This window comes from Ovis canadensis, chromosome 14, assembly GCF_042477335.2.
Source record: "Ovis canadensis isolate MfBH-ARS-UI-01 breed Bighorn chromosome 14, ARS-UI_OviCan_v2, whole genome shotgun sequence".
In the NCBI taxonomy this organism is placed as follows: domain Eukaryota; kingdom Metazoa; phylum Chordata; class Mammalia; order Artiodactyla; family Bovidae; genus Ovis; species Ovis canadensis.
In genome coordinates, this window is record NC_091258.1 from 31,005,060 (window position 1) to 31,019,220 (window position 14,161).

A 14,161-nucleotide genomic window follows, 5' to 3' on the forward strand; every position below is an offset into this window, starting at 1 on the left:
ATCGGTAACCGAGGTAGAAGACTCTTTGAAACCTGCAGGGCTTCCTTTGACTGTCCTCTGACAGCTGCAGGAAATGTCCCAGTGATCTTTGCCTACCTCCTCCTCTTGCCTTGACCTTCTCCCCCTTGCTCTTGACAGCTCCCCATTTTCTCCCGTTCAGGCTCCTTGGCTGCCACTCATGTGTGCGTGCTCAGTTGCTTCAGTCCTGTCCAACTCTTTGTGACTCCATGGACTGTAGCCCACCAGGCTCCTCTGTCCATGCGATTCTCCAGGCAAGAATACTGGAGTGGGTTGCCATGCCCTCCTCCAGGGGATCTTCCCAACCCAGGGCAGGCAGGTTCTACCTCTAAACCCTGCTGTCCCTTTTCCCTGCCCTCTTGTGGCAGTTGAGGGGGTAGCAATGGGACCATGACCTCTGAGACTGGCTCCCTCCCACCTCCCTCGGCAACTCCACTGGCACAGTCTTGGGCCAAGGAGCCACATGGAAATGGATGCAGAATCCCCCACCATTGGCTGACACTCGGGCTGCACTTAAGGTCACCCTTTGTGATATGTCACGGAGAGCGAACAAATCCGCACCGTGTCTATTCTATCAGAGCTTGTTTCTATCTGCATCTGTCATCGCTGATTGCATTTGAATGGGTTTAGTCTCTATTTTAAATAAAAGATTTATGCCTTAGCTGTCAGAGCCGGCCTTTATTTGAAAATTTAATCTTGTTTCTAGGAGTCTAGATTAACTTATTAGATTTAGGCGTCCCTCGTGTGTCTCTGAGAGAAAAGGAGAAGATTCTCCTTTGCACACAGCCCTCCACATGTCACGCAGTGGAAGCCAAGAGCTGGGTAGGCTTCACGATCCAGCGAATGAGGCAGGATGGGAGCCTCTGTCTGGAGAGCTTTATTTGGTATCCTTATGTCCAGGGAGTGTTCTTCTGGGTTCATAAGTCTCTGGACCAGCTCCCCAAACATGAACTGGGAAGCCTGTGTTCCCTGCAAGCATCCTCCACCAAACTTGCCGTTTCTCCAGAGTTTTCTGGAAGCGCTGGCAGAGACCTCCAGTGGGAGACTGACAAGTCCACCTTACCTGTGCCAAGGAAAGGAGTTCCAAGCTTCCTTCACATCTATGTTCTATCTTCTGCCCTCTCAGAGCGCTCACCTGACTGACTAGACCCCAGGGTCAGAAGACCTGGGTGTGACCTTGGGCAGTCACCCAACGTGCCTGACCTCATCTGAAAGGTGGAGGTAATGTTCATGCCCGTCTCATAAGGCTGCTCTGTCACTGATGGGGAAAATAGTGGGCGAGGGGGGAGAACCCTTGAGAGTTGCTTTCTCTGAGCTTGTAGCTACTTCAGTGGGTATGGGGTGGGACACACCTACCTCCTTTGCAAGTGAAGATGTGGCTACTCCAAAGGACAGAAGCGTCTACTTGGGGTCACAGCAAAGTTATGGGTAAAGCTGGCCCAGAACCAGGAGTTCTGATCCCCACCCAGCGCCATAGGCTCTTCCCTCCTCCCCACCCACACCCCACCCCCATCTCTGTCTTTCTCTCTCCCCCTCCCCTTCTTTCCTTCTCTCCTTGTCTCTCTCTGCAGTGGATGGAATTGTGCCCCCTAGAATTCCTAGGTTAAAACCCTAACCCTCGGTGTGACTTTATTTGGGGAGAGGGTCTTTAGGAGGTAATTAGGTTAAATGAGGTCATAAGGGTAGGGCCCTGATCTCAGGATTGGTTGCCTTAAAGGAAAAGCCACCTCTCTCTCTGCACCACCCCCCCGCCCCCCACCACCACCACGTGCACACACTAAGGAGAGCCTTGTGAGCACTCAGCCAGATGGCAGCAGCCTGCAAACCAAGATAAGAGGCGTCAGAATGGAAACCTGCCTTGCTGGCGCCTTGACCTTGGACTTGCCAGCCTCCAGCACTGTGAGGAATTTCTTTGTCAAGCCACCCAGTCTGTAATGTTTTGTTATGGCAGCCGAGAGAGGCTAATATACTCTCTCTGCTTCTGTAACGTCTCTCTCTCTTTTTCTCTGTCTCTCTGCTCGCTCCCTCCCCGCAGTCCCTGACTTTCCCACAGCGCTTTCGCCCTCTGCTGGCCAGTCTCGGGTTAGCAGGCAAGGTCCGGGCCTCAGAGAGGGTCTGTCTCTTCCAAGGCAGCATCTTCCCACCCTCCCCCCAACACACACACCGCACACACTCCCCAGGATGAGAGTCGGATGGCATCTCGCCACCCCTTCGTTTGCCCTCCCTCACACCCAATAACCCAACACACCGTAATCCCTGATGCATGAGCAAATACTTTTTGTTCTAAGCTCCTGAGTCAGGGCCGAAACTGACCCATCTCTTTGCCAACCCTCATGCCCACGGACTCACTCACTGCCCGGCACACAGTAGGTGCTCACTAAATGAGTGACTAAGGGAAGACACTCACTTATGGGGATTTCATGAGTTCTTGTATTGGGTGGGTGGGGGGAGGCTCTGACTGAGGAAGGGAACGTCTCTTCCTTCTGGTGGAACCCCCCATATGCACACTTCACATTGTGTCTGGGTGGTGCCCACGCTCACTCCCTGCACTCAGCGCCAAGCAGTGCCCGCCCAGGCTACAGGTGACGGATGGGGAGCCCCGTCTCCTGCCTCATTAAGTGGCCTCCCACCCAGCTCCACCAGCCAACCTGGAGCAGGGGACGTGCATCTCTTGGTTTGTCACTTGGCAAACCAACTCAGAGGAAAGGAAGACAAAGCGACTGTCTCCATAATTCAGCCTCCTCAGCCCGGGAAGGAACTGTATCTGAGGTGGCTAATTAAGATGAATCTATCAGAGGGGAGAGGAAACCCCAGCTTCAGCTTTCTAGCTTAAAGGCTGCTCCATCACTCTGGTTCCTAAATCAGCCGTGGGAGGCAGGGGCAGGAGGTAAGGGAGTCTCCTGGCCCAGTGTGCTCAGCCAGCCTCCTCTCATCCCCATCAGTCCAGGATGAAGGTAAAGAGAGTGAGGAACTCACCTGGGGCACAAGATTTCAGGGGGCGCCACGAGCAGGATCATACAGGGTGAGTGTCAGCCATCCTTCCCAGCCATCCTTCCCTTCGCCTCCGGCTCTCCTGCAGCTCAGTACTGTGCTGCTCCTGATCTCGTCTTTCACTTTTTGATAATTTATTCATTGCGGACTTTTTTTGCATGAATTTTGCTTTTTTTTAATAATGAAAGTGGGGACTTAGATATCTGTATATACGTGTTCTTAGCAGCATTATCCACAATAGCCAAAGAATAGAAAACAACCCAGGTGTCCACTGACGGATGAGGGGATATATGAAGTGTAGTATATCCATAATGGAATTGTATTCAGCCTCTAAAAGGGGAGGAGATTCTGACACGTGCTGCGGCATGGAAGAACTGTCAGGACGTTTTGCTAAGTGAAATGAGCGGTCACAAAAAGTCAAGTGCTGCGTGATTCCACTTACATGAAGTCCTTAGAGCAGTCAAATGTAGAGAGACGGAAGGCAGTGTTACCCCTGGGGCTGGGGAGAGCAGGGACTGGGAGGTTAGTGTTCAGTGGATACTGGCTTTCAGCTGGGAAGAGGAGAGCATTCTAAAGATGGATGAAGGCGAGGCTTGCACAACAATGTGACTATGCAATGCCACCGAACTGAACATATAAAATAGTTAAAATGGTAAATTTTTTATATTTTACTACAATAAAAATACTGCATTAAAATATCATTGTTGAGGTTTTTTTTTACACCCTTTTAAATGTTATGCCTGAATTAAGTACCTCCTGCCTTGTCCGACCCTGAATTCCTCACACTGTCCCTATCTTACACATGGTAGAAAGAGCCTGAGGGATGTTAGAGGCCTTCTGAAGGTCAGTGAGAAAATTCCAGGTGAGCCAGGAACTTGAAAGCCAAGGGCCCAGCTCCCAGCTAAGGATACAGGCCAATACAGTTTCCCGTGCCTGCCCACCCCCAAGACACTTCCCGGGAGCTCTGTCAACACCACTGTCCTTCTGGAGTCAGTTGTTCCTTGGGTGGAGTCTTATCCCACAAATAAAGGCCTCAGGGGACCTAGAGATGCTGTTGCTCAGCCCCAACCCACCCCTCCTCTTAAGAAGACCCTTCTCCCAACAGCTGCAACTCTGTGCTCCTTTGCAGAGAGATCTCGAGGACTGTAGTCTGGCTCCTTTTCACATTCTCTAGCTGTGACAAGGGGTGCTACTTTTCTCCCAATCTCTATCCCTTCTCCTTCTTCAGAAACAGAACCCAAATTTAGCTGGCCCATGTTGCCTGAAATAAGACCTTCATTTCTGAGCTTTCCTTTCTAGCTGGGGGTACCCACAGGCCTTGAAGCACCCCTTTTCTTCTCTTTGCCTCCTTTGTGTTGGCTGGAAAGATGGGCGTGATGGCTGGAGCCTGTGTTGCTATACGGAGGATGGAGAAGCACAGGAGAGAAGGGGCTAGGCCTCTGACGTAGGGAGGCCTGCGCACTTCTGTTCAGGTTCAGGTCCCAGCAAGACACAGACCATGTGAGCTCACCCAGCCTCCCCCTCCTCAGAGGCAAGGCCTCTCTCTCTATGTAGACCACTTCCAGCCCCTCCTGGTCATTTCAGAAACATTTCCTAATAAATTACTTTCTCGGGAGTCTTGGATGCAGAGTCTATTTCTGGAAACCCAACCTATGACTTCCCTCCCTCCTCATTTGATCTCTCACACCCTGTGTGGTGTCCAGTTAGGCTGCAGTCCAGCTGGGTCCAGGAGTCATTCGGGACCATTCACCACATACTTTCTTTAAGTGAGAGGAACTTCTAGCAAGCTTAAGCCACTGATGTGGGAACTGGGGCTAGTCTCTTGGCCCCTCTGGCTTTAGGCTTCCCCTCTGTGGAATGCAGATAAAGCCCAGTGAGAAAACAGACATGAATGAATTTTGTAAGCTTGTAAGAGATATGTTGTGGACTGAATGCTTGTGTCCCCCACCCCACCAAGTCCATGCTGAAATGGGCTTGAAAATGGATGTTCCTTCAACTTGTAGGTTGAAATCCTAACCCTCAGCGTGATGGTATCAGGAGGTAGGGCCCTTAGAGAGGGAATTAGATCATGATGGGATTCGTGTCCTTGTCAGAAGAACACAAGAGGCGCTGGTGTTCCTCCTCCCTCTGCTCCCTGCCACGTGAAGACGCAGGAAGAAGACGGCCGTCTGCAAAGCAGGAAGAGGGTCGCCATCAGAGCCAGGAAGAGGAGGGTCAAACCATCAGAGCCCCACCATGCTGACACCCTGATCTCAGAATTCCCAGCTTCCAAAGCCCTGAGAAATAAATCTCTGTTCTTCAAGCCACTCAGTCTGTAGTATTTCTGTTATAGCGGCTAGAGCTAAGGCTTATTTACTGAATTATCTGATGGATGACCAGTCCCATGAATAACCAAGAGTTCCCCCAAAATCAATGATGACCCCCAAGCCCCAGATGTTTTTATCCAGGAATTCTGGCTGAGAAATTAAGTCCCTCTGATGTTGCTGCAGGGAATGTGACCTGACTGTCCCTTATTCAGGGCAAGGCTGTGGGGATGGGCTCCTGCCCTTCATACCATCATCACACACTGTCGCTGCCAAGACCCCCCACCCCACCCTGGCACCGCCTTGGCCCTCAGCCTCCCAGACACCCTGCACCTGCCCCATTCTGCTGACTGTACAGCTGTGTCTCCTCTGGGCTAGGCAGTGACGGGGCCATGGGACAGGCTCCCATGGCAGCACTCTCAGCAGGAACACAGGTCCCGACCCCAGGCTGGGGACGGGGAGAGGGCAGAAGGCACTGGAAGGACAGATGGGGAACTGGAGGGGAGCAGGACCAACTTCAAACGGCGGAAGTAAGCAGCTCCTTCCTAAGCCATGAGCAGAGATGAAAGCAGTCATGAGTTATGTGGGCGTACACGTCATAGTTTCTAAAGAGCTTTCTCATCCATTATGTCTCTTACTCCCAGGGAGAACAAAACGGTTCAGAGAAGGCAGAGACCTCTCCCACAGTCACACAGCAGCCAGAGACGGTGCATCGACCCACTTGAAAGAGCCCTCAGAATTTGGAGAACATCCCAGAGGCTTGGGCTTTGGGCAACAGATCTGGGGACGACAAGAAAGAACACTCACGTGCTGTTTCCCAGTGGTGGCCTGGCCCCTTCATGGAGGGCCAGGATGGATGCTGGGTGGAGGGAGGGTGTCGTCCAGGGGTTCCAGCTGAGCGCCCCCTCCCAGAAACTAGACCTGGTGCAGTGGAGGGGACACGTCTGTTGGTTTTTCCCACTTGTGATACAAGCACCCCCACTATTACTTTTGGAGACCATCTCTCCCCCAGGACACACTTGGAGTGCTTAGTCAAGCATCTCTAGTAGCAGACAGGTGATCACTGACAGCAGCTCAACCAGTCAGATTGTTCCCTATCACTTTCACACACATCCTGGATGCACGGTCAATTTCTGAGGACCCAGCCTCCCCACTTGGGCTTTCGCAGGCCATGTGATGTCCAGCCAAGCACAGCTGGCCCCAAGGCAGGTGAGTCTCCCACCTCACTCCAGTGAGGGACGATGGCACTACTATGGGCCCATTGCTGCTCTTCCTCCTACGCTGGATCTCACGTCACTCTCCTCCTGGCTCCAGCCTCCTCGACCTTGGTCATCTCCATGGGCTCCCCCAACCCCTTCCCATCACAGGACCTCTTTCCAAAGCAGCACACCACGCGTGAGAGAGACAGAGACAGAGAGGAGAGAGAGACAGCAGTGCATCTCTGCACACAACGCTGTCGCTTAAGGTGAGGATTCAGATTTCCAGAAGCAAAGTGGGAAGACGGTAGACAAAGCATTCCTCAGCAGGAAGAGAGTCAGCCAAGAAAGTGGCAGTTTCGGGGTCTGCAGGCAGCAGGGAAGTAATGAGAGACAGAAGTGGAAATAGAGGCTGGAGCAGATTCCAGGCCCCGTAAGCCAGGTTGGGAAAGTATGAGCTTCTTTCCTGTTGAGTCAGAGGGAGTCTGGGGGCCAACATTCGGCCAAGATGTCCAAGTCACAGCTACTTGCAGTCCTGTGGGGTCACCCTGATGGGCAGGGTCAGAATCGGGAGCTGGGGAACTCGGCCCGGGAGCATGACAGAGGTGGTAAGGTGCAGCCTCGGGAGCAGCAGCCCAGGGCCCTCGGGGAAATGCAGCTTCTGGAGGGGCTCCCCCAGTTCCACTTACTGAGACCACAACCTGCCTTTCTCTCTTTTTTTGACTGCACCAGGTCTTAGTTGTGGCACGCTGAATCTTTTTAGTTGTGGCAATTACTACTATTAGTTGCAGCAACGTGGGGTCTAGTCCCCTGACCAGGGATCTAACTGGGGCCCCCTGCATTGGGAGCGCAGAATCTTAGCCGCTGGACCACCAGGGAAGCCCCACCCCTGCCCTCCCAGCCCCAAGGCCTCCTGGCTTCCAAAGTCCCCAGGCTTCTCCTAGGGGAGGTGGGGGAGGGGGTTGCCTGGTACACTGGAGCCAAAGCCACTTCACTTTCAAGGCCTTCATTTCCTCGCCGTGAGGAAGTGGCCCTCTGCTGCTAAGAGTGTCTGTTGATATTTTCCATGTGCTTATTGTGTTAGAAACCTTTCACACGAATTAATCCTCGCCTCAACTCTGGGAAGCAGGTATGGTTATTAACCCCAGATTTTACAGGTAAGGAAACTGAGGCAGAAGGTTGAAAACAACGTCCAGTCACACAGGCAGTAAATGACAGCCATTTCTGAACCATTGTGCCACAGTGCCCTGAAATGGACAGCGGCGTCCATTTCCCCCTTCCCTGAGCTAGCCCAGGACTCTGCCCGACCCCTGTGACCGACCCCCTCCCCGACATCCCACCTCACTGGTTCCAAGGTCCTGACAGCACCCCCTACCGCTTCTCCAGCCCCACCTGCACCCCATCACTTGCAGTGATGTTTCCATCTTCACTCTCCCGCCCAGGTTCCCTTTGCCACTTTCTCCTGGGAGCTTTAAGCAGGAGAGACAACTGGGAATCTGCTCTTCAGACTCTTGGGACTTCTACACTGGGGCCACCCAAGCCTCCTGCCGCCTCGCCGCCCTAGGCCAGACATTTGGAGCTTCAGCTGATTCCCGCAGAGAAGTCACCACATCATCGCCAGCTGCCACCATGCTGTGATTAGTTAATCACTAAGTGCATGGGGCTTTTAATTAACTGCCAGCCCTGCACGGGCAGCTGTTCCACAAACCACATCTGATCCTGGCTCCCTGCCTCCCGCCCCCGTCTGGGCTAGTGGAACACTTCAATCACGCAATTGCTGCTTGGATATTTTGATGCTGCAGGCATGGCAGCTGCCAGTACTGCAGCCCTGATGGAAGCATCAGCCACAAGAAAGAGAAAAGAAAGCAGCTCTTAGTTGGGGGGCCACTGGGTGTGTAAGGCTGAGGGGAAGTCTGCACAAGATCTGTGAGTGTACAGACATGGCTGGGACGTGTATCTACAGAGTAGAAGTCATTCAACTCGTACAAATGTAAGAAAGAAAGAAATCTGTAGGTGCCACATAACCAGAGTGGACTTCAGGCGTGGCTGGATCCAGGAACTGTTGTTCAGTCGCTAAATTGTGTCCTACTGTTTGTGAGCCCATGGATGGCAGCATGCCAGGCTTCCCCAACTCCCAGAGTTTGCTCAAACTCATGTCCATTGAGTCAGTGATGCCATCCAACCATCTCATCCTCTGTCGTCCCCTTCTCCTCCTACCGTCAATCTTACCCAGGGAATCCAGGAATACAAATGAAATTACCAGAGCAGATGAGGCCTGAACCATCAGAGGAACAGTACTTGGATCCTAGATGGGTCAGCTGAGCACAGGGAGTTCATGAGACAGCTTGTCCAGATGAGGACTTCCCTTGCTTCTTGCTCATTCATTTATCTTCTCCCATCTCTGGACCTCAAGACAACTCTGGGCGGACATCTATTACAGCCTTATCGCATTTGATTTTAACTATTTGGTCACATATCTGTGTTGTCCAAGAGACCAAGATTTCCCAGTTTCAGTGCTATTGATTTGGGGACAGAAGGTTTTTGTTGTGGGGGTATTCTGCACCTTCCCTGGTGGCTCAGACAGTAAAGCGTCTGCCTGCAATGCACGAGACCTGGGTTAGATCCCTGGGTCAGGAAGATCCCCTGGAGAAGGAAATGGCAACCCACTCCAGTATTCTTGCCTGGAGAATCCCATGGATGGAGGAGCCTGGTGGGCTGCAGTCCACGGGGTCGCAAGAATTGGACCCGCCTGAGTGACCTCACTTTCACTTTCTGTGCCTTACAGGACGTTTAGCAGCAGCACTTCTGGCCTCCAGCCACTAGATGCCAGTAGCACCCCTTCTCCCAGTTGTCACAACCAAAACAATGTCTCCAGACATGGCTGAACGTCTGTTGCAGGGGCAGTAGCCGCCCCTCTGAGAGTCCCTGGGATAGAAGATGAGACAAAGGAGGTGTCCAGTGCAGGGTCTGAGACCTCATGGGATTCCCACGATACTTGGAGGGCAGAAACAAGGGTAGGGAGAAGAAGAAAGTGATAAGGCACAGAAGAGCTGGTGTGGGTTCCACACGTGACAGAGGGCAGTCGTGTGCTGGCGTGGGCACCACTGCATGCAAGGGTCTGTGCAGGGTGATGAAGGGACCCCTGGAGCACACCAAAACCCCACACTCGGAATCGGATGTAAGTGGGAACCAAGAAACTGAGCAAAAGGCAAGAAAACTCAGACCCCAAGAGGGAGCGGCCCAGGTAGGGACCAGCCCAGTGTTCACCATGTGCCCCCACGTAGCTGCTTATGCGCAGCAAAATACCAGCAGACAGCCCTTTTCTGTCCAGGCACTGTTGTAAGTCCTGACCCAATAATTCCTCAGGGAAACCTATGAGATACATCACGCCATTTTATCCCCTTTCACAGGTGAGGAAAGAGGCACTGAGGGTTTTGTGGCAGTGGTGGTGGTTTGTTTACTTGCCGAAGATGCCAAGTGGCAGAGCCGGGATTCGAATCCCACTAGTCTGGCCTCTGAGTCCACTCTCCTGCCTGGAATGTTCCACTGACCTTACCAGAGGGCAGAACAGCTGTCCAGGCTGTCCTCAGCATTTGTGGGGCTGCAGTGGAGGAGACAGCTCTGGGAGTGACATGGAGAAAACACCTGCAGAAAGTTCTTCAAAGAGGGACCAGGGTTTGCACCCTGAGAACCTCCCCCAGCTCGGCTACCTGGAGAGGGTGTTGGATTCCAAGGCTGAGGGCTTGTTTAAATTCTTGACCCTCCAGTGCCCACCAGTGGGACCACTGGGTCCCTCCATTAACCCCAGGTTCCTCATCTACCCAATAAGAATCACACCCACCTCCCTGGAAAACAGGAGGGATCCAGGCTTCCCTGCTCACCAATGGTGGGACCTTCACAAGAGACTTCAGCTCTTCGATCATGGGGATGGTGGGAGGACCTCATGGACCCTCAAAACAATCAAGGGGTTTGAAAAGTTGCAGAAACTTGGGGCATAAGATAGTGTCATAGTTATGGCCTCATAATTAAGAGTACAGACCCTACAGGGGAGCCCACCATGTGCCAGCTGTGTATCCTTGGGCAACTTGCTGAATCTCTCTGGTCTAAGTTTTCTCTTCTGTAAAATACAGCCCATCGTAGTTCCTATTCCTGTCTCCGGTATCATGAGGGGATAATAATACCTCTGTGGCTGGTTTAGTGGGAGAATTAAATGAAAAAATACCTGTGAACCTGGAGACAATGCCTGGCACATGAGATAATAGTGCTCAGGAACCCATGTCAGCCCCAGGATCACATCTGAGATGTTCCCCTGGGGCTGGCGGGCCCTCGTCCTACCCCCAGCACATGTATCAGAGAGTTCAGTGGCCAAATAGCTGTTCCTCAGAGCAAGTGTCAGCCTAGCCTCCCTCCCCACCCCTGGGCATGCACACTCCACATCCAGGGCTCTTTGAAGATCTGGCTGCTGCAGGATTGCTTCCCGAACAGCGGAGGGGAATGCAGGTAGCTCTCATAGCATGCTCCACCTTCCTGAAGCCCCACAGGCTCCTGCCACTCCCCTGGGAGTACGGGAGTCATTCTTTTCTGTATTATAATAATAATAACTGAGCTGGGACAGCAGAGGGAGGTTGGAACCCACCACAGACAGGCCCGGGGTAGGGAGTAGGACCAGTTTATCCTAATCAGGCTGAAACTGTCCCCACCTGGAATCAGCTGCCCATCGTCTGGAATCAGCTGCCTCCTGCCCAGCCGCTGGGCCAGGCCTCCAGGCTGACTTTCCTTGAGAGGCGGGGGGTAGAGAGGAATGAGCCCTGAGCTGTCCTTCTGGGCAGCAGGACAAGCCCCCAGAGCCCAGGCCAAGCCCCTCTTCCTTGCTGATTCTTGCCTCGGTGCCCCCGTGGAGGAGGAAGGTAGGGAGACCAAGGCCTGGCTATTTCCCTTGCATTGGGCCCCTTGGTCTTGCCCTTAAGGGTCTTGCCCATTGTTCTTGGGATCAGTGTTCCTACACCACTCCCACCTTTGGCTATCATAGGCCCATGTATTTGGCCACTGCATATATGTGGCTATCACCTATTAAGCACCTACTGTATGCCTGGAAGTAAGCACTTTACTCAGATAGTTCATCGAATGCTCACAGTTGCTGGAGTAGGAATTATAATTGGCTTTATTTATAGAAGAGAAAACTTAGACCAGAGAGGTTAAGCTATTCACCCAAGTATACACAGCTTGCACATGATGGATTCTCCTACAGAGTCTATACTCTTAATTATGATGCTATAATATGCCACTAGCTTATGACCCAACTTTCTGCAAATTTTCAAAACCCTTGATTGTGCCATGAGCTCCTCCCAACATCCCCATGATCAAAGTGAGGTTGAGGTTAATGCCATTTTATAGATAAGGAAACCAGGATCTATGGAGAATCAGCCTCCCTGTGGCCATGCACTCAGGAAGCCTCAGAAAAGAGAAGGGACATAGTCAACCCCCTGACAGCTGCCCAGCCTCTCTGGGAATCCCTCATCACAGGGGTCTCCTGCGCCCTCCTAGTCCCCTGGGGGAACACAAGACCTGAGTCTCAGAGAATATGCTACTTGTTCCCAGCCCCTCAACCCTTCCCTTCTCTTCTCCCAGACAGAGCAGTGGAATTTGGAGGTGTCATTACCAATAAGATCTGGAAGAACCCTTAGCCTCGGTCAGCCCAGGAAGCCCTTGGGGATCAACCTGTTACTTAATACAGACCTAGAAGGAGGGTGGGCTTGAGAGTGTGATCAGACAGGTGTGACCCCAGCCCTACCACACAGCAGTCAGACAGCCTAGGGCCCAGGCCACTTCAGATCTTGGGCTCTACACCTATGGAATCGGATAAGAATCCTTACTTATCCAGATCAAGGATGTGTGTGTGCATGTGTGCTAAGTTGCTTCAGTCATGTCCAACTTTGTGACCCCCACAGACCATAGCCCACAGGCTCCTCTGTCCACGCAGGATTCTCCAGGCCAGAATACTGGAGTGGGTTGCCATGCCCTCCTCCAGGGGAACTTCCTGACTCAGGGATCAAACCTGCATCGCCAGTGCCTGCTGCATTACAGGCAGATTCTTCACCACTGAGCCGATAGGAGGAAACACATTTGTTTTTTGTGACTTTGTAAAATGTGTATTTAGAATTACTGCATAGAGGGTCGGGGGTCACAAACTCACGTGTCATCAGGAGACAAATGGATCAGGTAGATGGGTGAAGTTGGCCAGGTAGAAGCTGTGGCAATAGATGGCACATACCTCCATCTCAAGCGGAAAAGATGCCAGCCCAGTTGTACCAGATCACCATTTATTAAACAAATCAGAAATCTGATTTTTTTTAATGAAATGCCCTGATTTCTAAAACACTTTGCAGACTGAATAACATACCTCTGTGGACCAAATGTCACTTGCACCGGTTTGTAACTCCTAATGGGGGTTCGAGTTGCTAGAAAAGCATAGAGGCCAAACAGCAAGCCCAAGGTCACACAGCCAACCAGGCAGAGCCAGGCAAGCCTCAGCCCAGCCCTCTGGCTCCCCACCCAGTCCGCTCTCCCCAGTTCCATGCTGCGTGGTGGTTTCCAGCACCCTGCGATCCATCCAGCCCGAAGTCTGTGCCCCTGGGAAGCAGTGAACTCCTGGGAGCCCTGCAGAGCAAAGAAAGGACACTCCCAGGACAAAGGACACTGCGGGGTTCTGAGTATGTACATCATAGCACATCCATCCTGAGGCCTAATTGAGACATTTGCTTGGAGTGTCCTCAAAAACTAGGGCAGATGTGGCTCTCTGAGAGTCAGAGCCACCCGCCGCGGACACCCCGCCGAGACCGGGGACTGATGGCTGTTCTCTGGAACTTGGACCAGCCAGGGAAGCCGGTTCTCACTAACAAGATTATATATTTTTTAAATGGCCCTTGTGTATTGCAAGGAGCTGCTGCTGCTGCTGCTAAGTCACTTCAGTTGTGTCCGTCCTAAAATGCCAGAAAGGAAGACACAGTATTTAAAAAAAAAAAAAAAAAAGACCATCAGCTCATTTCTGCAGGAATCGTTCAGCACCAGGTTAAAAACTCCCTGTGGATTTCACCCCCAGGCATCCCCTAGTCTCCTTGACTCTTGCAGTAGGTATGGGGGTGGGGGGCTACGTGAGCCCTGTTCTCAGACTCCTTTCTCCTGGAACTCCACAGTGCTCTCACGGTGCTGGGGGTCAGATGAACTGGGTTCCGGTCCTGGATGGACATATTCCCAGCTCAGCGGATGTGAGCAAGTTGCCCTCCCACCCCCCTCAATTTCATCCTCTGTCCTCTGCGCTGACACCGCACCCAGCTGTGGTGAAGCTCCAGTGAAGCAGAGGCTGCAAACGGGTATCCATCCCCAGGCGTGAGCAAGGCCACATGGGTTTCGCCCAATCAGCATTTCTTTTTAAGTTTGTCTCCGACTAATTTCACATAAACATCTGGATTTCTGGCTTCTCTTGAAAAATCAGAAGATCTGGCCACACAGGGTTGACCTTCCCATGTGGTCACAACGGGCTATAGCTGAGTGACAGCTTGCCTGTTCCCCTGACGCCGCCCACTCCTGACTTCCGGTACCCAGCCAGCTTCACTCCTTTATGTTACCTCCTTCACACTTGAATTTGAGACCTCT